The 10,052-nt window shown below is 44.2% G+C and overlaps 1 protein-coding gene across 24 annotated transcripts in view; it reads left to right on the top strand.

Moving 5' to 3' along the window:
* Window positions 1–338: 338 nt before the first annotated feature.
* Window positions 339–10,052, top strand: part of FRYL (FRY like transcription coactivator) — a 299,529-nt gene continuing 289,815 nt past the window's right edge. For 15 of the 24 annotated variants that reach the window (XM_089325409.1, XM_089325408.1, XM_089325401.1 and 12 more), the window contains exon 1: window positions 343–607. The gene's annotated coding sequence lies outside the window, so the exon portion shown is untranslated. Of the gene's footprint in view, window positions 608–10,052 lie in introns of all 24 variants that reach the window. The other 9 variants (XM_089325403.1, XM_089325397.1, XM_070068190.2 and 6 more) reach the window with 4 other exon arrangements.

Here is a 10,052-nt window from a genome sequence, read left to right as displayed (position 1 = left end):
GGCTGTATTTCTCAAACCCATAAAGGGAGAGCGATAATGGGTAAGGGGCGTGCGGACCACCTCTGTCCTTGCCCAATCAGGTGCACAGGAAGATGTCCCTTCACCAATAAAAATAAAGTTCGCTTTCCGGAGGCGGGAGGATGAGCCTTGACTGCCAGTTCTCCAGAGCAACGTTAGGGGAGAGGACAGAGAGTGATTAGAAGCAGAGCCAACCCGAGACAGGGGGCGGGCTGGGGGTGGGCGTAACCCTGAGCGGCGGCTAGGCTGACCAGTGGAGCCCGAGGACTGCTGTTCCTGTTGTAGGTCGCTCGCCAATCAGGAAGGCGAGGAGGTGGGCGGGGCAGGGAGAGGGTGGGAAAAGCTCACAGCACCGCCGGGCGCCCGTCGGGCTCTGGGAGAGCGAGCGAGCGAGCGAGCGAACGAACGAGCGAGCGAGAGAGAAATCCGGTTAAAATCAGAGTCGGAGGGAGGTTTAACCACGGATCCGTTCCGATCGGATTATTCCTTAAAGGGGACGCGCCATTGTCAAGAGAACGGAGCCTGGCGCCCGAGGGCGGGGACCGGCAGCGCCTGAGGAGCGAGGCAGCTGCACTCGAACTGGGGACGGGTAGGTGTTGCCCGGGTCCTGCGCTTCATTTCACTTTCTCTTCCAGCCTGCGGCGGGCGCCGGGATGCCACAGCCCCGGCGGGCGCCGAGGTCGCTGGCCCTCGCCCGGCTGCCCTTCCTGGAGGGAGCCGAGAGGGGAGGCGGGCCGGGATGGCTGGCAAGCTGCGCCGCCCGGGCGGGGACTCCTAACGGACACCCAGCCGCGGGCAGCGCCGGGATCAACCGAAGAGCCGGCCGAGCGACGGCGGGTCCTCGGGGAGCGCCGCGCGCCCCCTGCTCCTCGGGCGCCCGGCGCTGCCCGCGCGGCCGGCTCCACTGGCGCGCGCCCGGCGCCCCTCCGCGCGCCGCCTGCATGCGCGCCCCGCTGCCCCTCGCGCGCTCGGCGCCCCTTCGCGCGCCGCCTGTCTGCGCGCCCCGCTCCGCTCGCGCGCCGCCTTCTGCTCGCGGACTCGCGGGAGCCACCCCGCCGGGCGGCCGGCGGCGGCGGCGGCCGCGGGGTGGAGGGAGGTCGCCGGCCTGCGCATCGCTGCCCGGGCAGTGCAGGACGGACTGAGAAGCAAACTTGGCGCGGCCGCGGGCGGCGAGGGGCAGCGGGTACCCGCGGAGGGCGCCAGCCCAGCCCGGCATTGTCCGCCTCTCCCTTCGCTCTTGTCTCTCCGCCCACTGCTCGCGGCGGCGGGGAGGGGTGCGGACGCGGGCGCTGTGCCCGCGCAGCCCGGGGCCGGCCGCGCACCCCGGACCTGGAGCCTTCCGGAGCCGGGGTGGGCCCCGCCACCGCCCCCGGCCAGGCCTGCCTTGGGTCTCTGCAGCTCTCGGTCTCGGCTTAGCACGGGCGCCGAGCTCTTCCTTGCAACTTTTCTCTGCCGTTTGATGGAAGTTGTGGCTTGCAGGGCGGCAGGTTCATTGGGCATAGGCTCGTTTCCTCCATTCCGGAGCGGCTGGTTTTAGGGCGGAATGGGTCTTGATCGCTGTCGGTTTTCCCTACCATCTCAGTTTTCGTTGCTGGCCCCCTAAAATCTCCTTTCTTGTGAATTTGCAATTATATGGGAGCATTGCCTTCTCTCAGACTAAGATTTGAAACGAGAAAGGAAAATGGGTTGGGGTGTGAGTTGGTGAGGGGCAAGATAGAGGTCGAGGTAGAGCTGCATTTGCCTTATTCTTTGAACTGCTGTCCCGGCCCCCTGCGCTTTGGCACTTCTGGACAGGTGGAAAGGAAAAAGACAAGAACAAAAAACCGCGCAACAAAGTGGGTTGTCAGGGTCTGTCTATAGGACCAGGAAAACATAGACTTTTTATGGACATAAAGTTTGTTTTGAAATGCTGTTCTGCCTAGCAGGTATCTTCGGTAAAGTCGGTTTCTGCTACTACACTTACATCACTTACATGCATTATAATTAGTAACAGCAACTTTTACTGTTGATAAAGCAAGCGTAAGAGGTCTTTTAATTTTGAGCATTATCACTGTGCCGTACCTGTCAATACTTGCTAAAGAAACCATTGAAACAACACGTCCCTTGTTTGAGGCCTTATATAGAAAAGGATGTTTTCATAAGCCGTCATTTTTGACAGTTTCTTCTTGTGCAATACTTTGTAGAGTACTTGCATGTGCAAGTTATAACCGTATAAACAAAGTAGCAGTGGGTGTGTTATTCTGTAGTCTTTTTTCCCCTGCTACTCATTATCAAAATTAACATTCCATCTTGTCTTCTCTTCCACTCTTAAGTTATTTTGTAAAATTACTTCTCTAGAAGAGAGATTTATGTTGAAACACCTGGCCGGGTTTTTCTTTTTTAAAGCAATACTAACAACTTTGTAAAATGTTCATTGATTTGCTCACTGTGTAGTAACTGAGTGGCATGGAGCATTGTTCACAGGCTCAGCAGTTAACAACACAGAAACTATACTTGGGAAACTGAAAGCCAATTTCAGAGAGAATGTGTGAAAGATAATTCTGCCCACAGAATGTAGGAAATAAAGACATCACAAAAACATGGTGGTGTGTAATAATCTTTTAAGAAAGTTTTTTTTTTTTTTTGTATTTGGAAGGCAGATGGATGGAGGCAGAATAATAGAGAGCAAGAGAAATAGATCTCTCTTTCATCCAAGGTTGACTCCCCAAGTGCAGACAATAGCTGGGGCTGGACAGACCCAAGCCAGGAGCTGGGAATTCCATCCAGGTCTCCCTTGTAGATGGCAAGAACCTAAGCACTTGGGCCATCTTCCACTGCTTCCTGGGTGCATTAGCAGGAAGCTGTATTGGAAACAGAGAAGCCAAGACATGAGTTGGGCCTCCCATATGGGATGCCAGCACTGCGAGCCATGGCTTCTCTCCTTCACCCCTCCCCACCATAGTAGGTTTGATGGTGTCTGGCACTGTAACACCATACGTTCCTTTTTTTAAAAAAAATCCTCTTTTGAGATACGGATGTCAGGGAAACGTCTAGGCATAATCTTCCTTTCCCTCTCAATATAGAAAAATGGAAAGTTAAAACAAGTCTCCAGGTTTCTGTGTTGTTTACTTAGCAGCTTACTTAAACAATAGAAAAGCACATTCCTGAACTTGTAAAGGAGCCCATATAAAGAAAACCTTCAGAAAGAATTATCTTTGAAATCTCAAGGCTGTATTTCCTGGAAAACACATTTTTCTCCTGTGTGCTTTCCACATTGTGTTGAACACATTGTTTTGGATTTGCACATCGCCAAGATGTTTCTTGAGTTGGGAACCCTCCCTTGAGATGCTTGAGCTAGGAGTGGTCCCCATTTCTGTGCAGAATCACTGTGTCACCTGGTGCCATTCTAGTACCCAGTAAATATGTTACCTTAGGCCCTTGTGATAGGAAAAGATAGTCATCTCTAAAAAGTACTTGAGTACTTAATTTTTTTTAAATGAACACCCTTCTGAACAAATTACATCAAAGAATAGCAGTTGGATAATGGTTGAAGGATGGCATAATCTAGATCTCTTTGTTCAGAATTGTGGTTTAATTTATATTTGTTTCACAAACATTTTTTTGTGGTAGTGATTACTTCTTGTTACAAGTGCTAGGGCTAGGTTTAATTTGTCCCAGCATCTGTTGAGTACCCATTTGTTTAAGGGGTTTGTTGGGAAGATAAGGAAAAATGGATGGGATTTGCTCTCATATGTTGTACAGTTTAATGGGAAGAATTCAAATGACCATCCTTAGGAAAAAGACAGTGGATGTCAGTGCAGTAACAAGTTCAAAATGACAGTGGCACAGGATTCATGCCAAAATGGTAAAGGAACATTGGAGTGATAGAAGCAGTCCAAGGGAGGTGGGAAAGTTTTCATGGTTTTAGTAGATATTATATGTTTTAATAGAAATTTTTTTTTGTAAAATATTTTTGGGGTTAGACTGGGTACACTTATCCGTTCTCTACTTGAGCTAATTTTTTATCTATAAAATATTTTGGGAAGATGGAACCTGTGCCCTGAATTTCATCAGTTGTACCTAGCGAAGAGGGATCAAGCCTGTGGCCCAGTTCAAATGTCACCTTGTCTGCAAGCTCTTCCTCCATCCCCTAATCAGAAGTGATTGCTCTTTCCTTTTGATCCTGTAAAATCCTCTTACAGTGCAAGCCGTGGTCCAGTTGTTGCTTATAGTGAGGTTATGTGTATATTTCCTTTGTTAGATTATGGAGTTTGGTAAAATCCATGAACAAAAATTGGAGCCCTGTCATTTAAAGAATTATTTATTTGTTTATTTAAAAGGCAGATGTGTGTGTGTGTGTGTGTAGAGAGAGAGAGAGAGAGGGAGGGAGAGGGGGAGGGAGGGAGGTACTAATCTTTCATTTCCTGGTCTGCTCTCTGAATGCTTGAAATGGTTGGGGCTGGGTCAGGCTGAAGATAGGTGCCCAGAATTCACTCAGTGTGCCCCATGTGGGCAGCAGGGAGCCAAGTACTTGAGCTATCACTTGCTGCCTCCCAATGTGCACATTAGCCAAGACTAGCTCAGAAGTGGAGCCTACATTTTTTTTTAAGATTTATTTATTTATTTAAGAGGCAGAGTTATAGAGTGAGGGAGAGACAGAGAGGTCTTCCATCTGCAGGTTCACTCCCCAAATGGCTGCAGCGCTGGAGATGGGCTGATCCAAAGCCAGGAGCCAGGAGCCAGAAGCTTCTTCCAGGTCTCCCGTGTCTCTGCAGGGGCCCAAGCACTTGGTCCGTCTTCCACTGCTTTCCCAGGCCTTCAGCAGAGAGCTGGATTGGAGGTGGAGCAGCCCATATGGGATGCTGGCTCTGCAGGCAGAGACTCAACCTGCTATGCCAAAGCACTGGTCTCAGTTTATCATTTTTACTGTTACCTAAAGTACTCAAGCAGTTCCATTTGTTCACCTTTATTCTGTAAAATTAGAACTATAGAAGCTCAAATTTAGTCTCTTTGGGAAACATACATGTGTGTTTAAAGAAAAACAATTTTCCTTTATCACCAGAGTTTCACATGCTCATTGTAAAATATTGATTTGAAGGAAAATTATAACTTAGAAATTAAGAGTGTCTCACAGTACCACACTTAACACATTGTAACTATTGTTAATGGTTTGATTTTTTTAAGTAAAGTCTTTTTTTTTTCTTTTTTAAAGATTTATTTATTACTTGAGAGGCAGAGTTACATACAGAGAGAGAGAGAGAGAGGTCTGCCATCCGTTGGTTCACTCCCCAGGAAATGGAGCAGCTGGCACTTGAAACGGAGCCCATATGGGATGCCGGCGCCGCAAGCAGATGCTTAACCTACTATGCCACAGCGCTGGACCCTTTATATTTATTTATTCTTATAATTTTGTTCCCTTCTTTTACCTTCAGATAGGGCTGCCTAAACTATCTCATATCTGAAAAAATGTAAAAAAATATTTATTCATTTGAGAGAGAGAAAGAAAGCAAAAGCAATCTCACCTACTGGTTCATTCCCTACAGTAGCCAGCTTCAGCTTGGAACCTGAAATTCCCAGGGTTTGCCTTAGCAGCAAGCTGGTTAGGAGCTGCAGGTGGATGTTGAGCTCAGCACTCTGTTTTGGGATGCTAGCATCCTGATAGGCCAAATGCCCACCTTTGTACTTGAAAATTTCAATTAGTTGGGTCGGCGCCATGGCTCACTTGGTTAATCCTCTGCCTGCAGCGCCAGCATCCCATATAGGCACTGGGTTCTAGTCCCGGTTGCTCCTCTTTCAGTCCAGCTCTCCTGTGGCCTGGGAGGGCAGTGGAGGATGGCCCAGGTGCTTGGGTGCTTGCACCCGTGTAGGAGACCAGGAAGAAGCACCTGGCTCCTGACTTCGGATCGGTGCAGCACCAGCCGTGGTGGCCATTTGGGGAGTGAACCAATGGAAGGAAGACCTTTCTCTCTGTTTCTCTCTCTCTCACTGTGTATAACTCTACCTGTCAAAAAAAAAATTAAAAAAAATTCAGTTACTAAGTTGTGTTCATTGAGAATGGAGAAAAGTAATTTTTTTTATATACTTGTTTATTATTAATTTCTTCAGGCTCAGTAATCAAGTTCCTTTGACTTTAGGACAAATATACTGTTGCCAGTATATTTATGTTCAAACTATAGACTCACAATCTTTTCAAGAATTTATCAAAACCTATCTACTGGAGCAGTATACCTGCCTTTCCCCTAAAATATTTTTGGAGAGTACATTTTACGTATAGAGTCTTCATTCTCTATAGAGAGCATTAAAATTGCTTTGAGCCTGCCAGCAGGCACTCCTCAGAGTAGCCCAAGGGGAAATGTAGACTAGTTTATGATCAAATCACAGAAGGAGATTGTACTCTCACTTGAGGTTGCTCATTATGAAGAGGAGGAGCTACAATTTGGGTTGATGAAGTAGGTGTGAAGAAGAGGCTCTTATTCTAGGTGGCTTCTTAAGGAAAATATTTCCAAAGGTTCCTGAATAGAAAGCCCAGCTGCAGACAGCCAGGTGGCCTAACATCTCCATTCATTAGCAAGTTTTTCAGAACTGCACATACTACTGTGTGAACTATGCTAGTTTGTGAGGATAAGATTAAGTCTATTATTCATTTGTTTGCTTATTGTTCTGCATAGCTTCTTCCAAAGTATCATAGCAAAGAAACCTGGTTTTCTACAGGAGATGGTGAAGATCAAGTGGAGCCTGGTTAATTAAACCTGTGAGCCCTAGAATTGTCTTCTGGGGTTACAAACATTGCTGTTCAAGTGGAGCAGAATATTTCCCCAATTCTACAAAGATATATCTTTCCTTATGTTACCATTTCAAAGAACACCAGTTTGAGACTACATCTGTAGCCTAGCAGTAATTCATATTGTACTGACAGAGGAGTAACACATTCTTCTAAGCTCAAAGTACTATAAAAATAGATGACTTTGACCAGATTTGTGGTTTTCCAATAAAAATAATTAGGTTGAGAAACCATATTAAAATTCAGTGTGAAATAGTTCTATTTTTTACAACATGGACCTCCTCACCTCCCCTTATCCCACTTCATCTTTGCGTTTGTGGGGTAAGAATTAGATTGTGAAGAAATGCACTACATGGAACTTTTGGTGATGAGGTCAACCAGCCAGAGAAAATATCTGACAGAGGAGTAGGTAGATCCTTTGGAGCTTGACCGTAATGTAGCAATTCTGATTTCTCAAGTTTCTGAAGGCTTAAATTTTTAACATAACAGCTCTCCTGGAATTCATGCACCACATGTTTCACCTATGAAATGATAACAATCCAATGGTTTTTATATGTTAGTACATAATGAGCTTCAAAATGTTCATGGAAAATGGAATTAAAGATTATTTTGGTGCAAAAATCTTGAAATCAATTCATATTTTCTTCAAAATATTTATTTTCTGATCCATAGTCAGATGCATTATCCATTGCGCTACTGGCCCCGTGCTCAAAATATTTCTTTTCATAAATTTTAAAAAACTCTTTGCAGGTATGGATTGTCAAAATTGAAAATAAGCATGTCTTTTAATTCTTTTTCTTTTTTTTTAAAGATTTATTTATTTATTTGAAAGGCAGAGTTACAGAGAGGCAGAGGCAGAGAGAGAAAGAGAGCGATCTTCCATCCGCTGGTTCACTCCCCAAATGGCCGATCCGAAGCTGGGAGCCTGGAGCTTCTTCCGGGTTTCCGCGAATTGAGCCATCTTCCATTACTTTCCCAGGCCATAGGAGACAGCTGGATCAGAAGTGGAGCAGCTGGGACTCCAACCAACACCCATATGGGATGCCAGCACTGTAGGCGGTGGCTTTACCCACTATGCCACAGTGCAGGCCCAGTTCTATTTTCTAGAAACTCTTTGAAGTACCATCGTATTCTAGGCTTGGGTGCTATTTCCATAACCAGTTTTAGAGTTTTGCCATCCCCCACTCCCATCACCGCCCTTTCCCCAGGCCTAAGCAACCACTGATCTACATGCTGCTTTTCCACATTTGGCTCTCCTGGATATTTCATATAGATGAAAATATTATTTTAATAAATGTACATTCCAGTGTAACTTGCTCCCTCTCCTTGTTTACAAATCCTAGGAGCAGATCCAAGGGGGTCTTTTCATGATGTGTACAATTCCTAGTTTAGAAAGATTTTCTTTAACAGAAAAATTATTTCTATCCTCACTGTGTCTAAACCTGGAAATTAATGGGGAGAAAATTTTCCCTCCTTTGTGAAAATAATTAGACTCATTTTGGAGAAGCTTCTTTATGCTCTTTTAATCATTTGGTGACTTTTCAAGTAAATAGTTTATGTCTCAAGTTCTACAGATTTTCAGGACAGCAATTTAAAAGAAGTTAAAGATACTTAATAAGTTCTAATCATTGTGACCTTTACCCCTTATTGGTTCAAAATGTTTTATTTATTTGATAGCTAATGTTTCAGAAGGTTCATATTGAACTCACAATGTCTGTGCTCATTGCTGGTAGCCTGGTAGGCCTGTAGTAAGCATTGGTTGATTGCTTGTTTACTACTTTTGTGAGTGTTTTCATTAGCTCTCCTGGTCCCTTTTCCCATCTAATAATAATAATAGCTCAATGTGTTGATTGCTTATTAAGTAATGTGATAAGTGCTTTGTGTGTACTTGTGTTTTCCAATAGAAGGATGCAATTTATATTTTTGAGAATTTTCTGTAATTATCCCCATTGATTATAGTTTCTAGGCTTCTGATCATTTGTTTTGTTAAAGATTATTTCGAGTGATCCTTTTTTATAAATGTAAGGTTCTTTGATGGTGCTGCTTTCTTGATCTTTGCAGGAGGTATCAACATTAAGTTTTCACCAACTACATCCTGCTGACAGACACCAGCGATTCTAGGATACATCTCTGTTTTAGAGCATTTGTACTTCAGGGATGTTAAAGTTGTTTGTTTTTTTTTTTAAGTGTGGCTGAAAAGTTGATGAAAATTGAACATTAATTTGTTCACTTACTGCAATGCAGTCTCATTTTTTAGGTTTTAAAACATTCACATGTATTTTTTGTTGCTTGAATGGATTTCATTGTAATATATCAACTTCTCAGAATTTTTTTTTTTGGGTATGTCTCTTTGTTTCATGTTAATCTTTAGATGCAGTTTAATTTAGTTCAATACTAAAGAATTCTGGAAAGTAATTTAAGTGCAGTTTGTAGTTTTGTTCCCATTTTTTTTTCTTTTAAAGATTTATTCATTTATTTGAAAGTCAGAGTTACACACAAAGAAGAAAGAAGGAAAGAAAGGGAGATCTTCCATCTGCTGGTTCACTCCCCAAATGGCCACAATGTGCCAAGGCTGGGTCAGGCCAAAGCTAGAAGCCAGGAGCTTTATACAAATCTCCTACATGGTTACTGGGGCCCAAACACTTGGGCCATCATCCGCTGTCTTCCCAGGCACATTAGCAGGAAACTGGATAGGAAGTGAGCAGTTGGGACACAAACTTGTGTTCCTGTGGGATACTGGAGTCACAGGCAGCATATTTACCTGCTGTGCCACAATGCCTGCCCCTGTTCCCTATTTTAAAACTTAAGATGGATTATGTTGTCCATAATACTGGTTTAAAAATATATATACTAGTTTTGTGGTTCCATTTGTGTTTCTAGGTTGTCAGTGACCTCAGAACAATTCATTTACAGAAGCAGCTTAGGCTATTAATGTTAAGTGAGCAATATACAGATAACCATAGTTTTCAGTTAATAGAACATTCCTTTATAAATCATGTCTAGTTTTAGGGTTGATTTATGTAGTGTTTTACTATGTGCTGTTATCTCTTTGTTTGCTCTCATTATGCTTGCCTGTTATAGTTTCCTTTCCTTTCTAATTTGATGTTTTCAGTGTGCTATGAGAACAGAACACAGGCTTGCTGAATGGTGGATAAAATTGACAGACTGTTCTGGGTGAGGAACCTTCAGATTTGCTGTGCAAAGGGATTTAGAGCTAGGGCCATATAAGTTGATCTTTCTTTCTCTCTCTCTCTTTCTCTCTTTCTCTCTCTCT

This window comes from Oryctolagus cuniculus, chromosome 2, assembly GCF_051225735.1.
Source record: "Oryctolagus cuniculus isolate XC-2025 breed Fujian yellow rabbit chromosome 2, ASM5122573v1, whole genome shotgun sequence".
In the NCBI taxonomy this organism is placed as follows: domain Eukaryota; kingdom Metazoa; phylum Chordata; class Mammalia; order Lagomorpha; family Leporidae; genus Oryctolagus; species Oryctolagus cuniculus.
The sequence above is the reverse complement of the archived record's forward strand: the minus strand, read 5'-3'. Positions and strand labels throughout refer to the sequence as shown.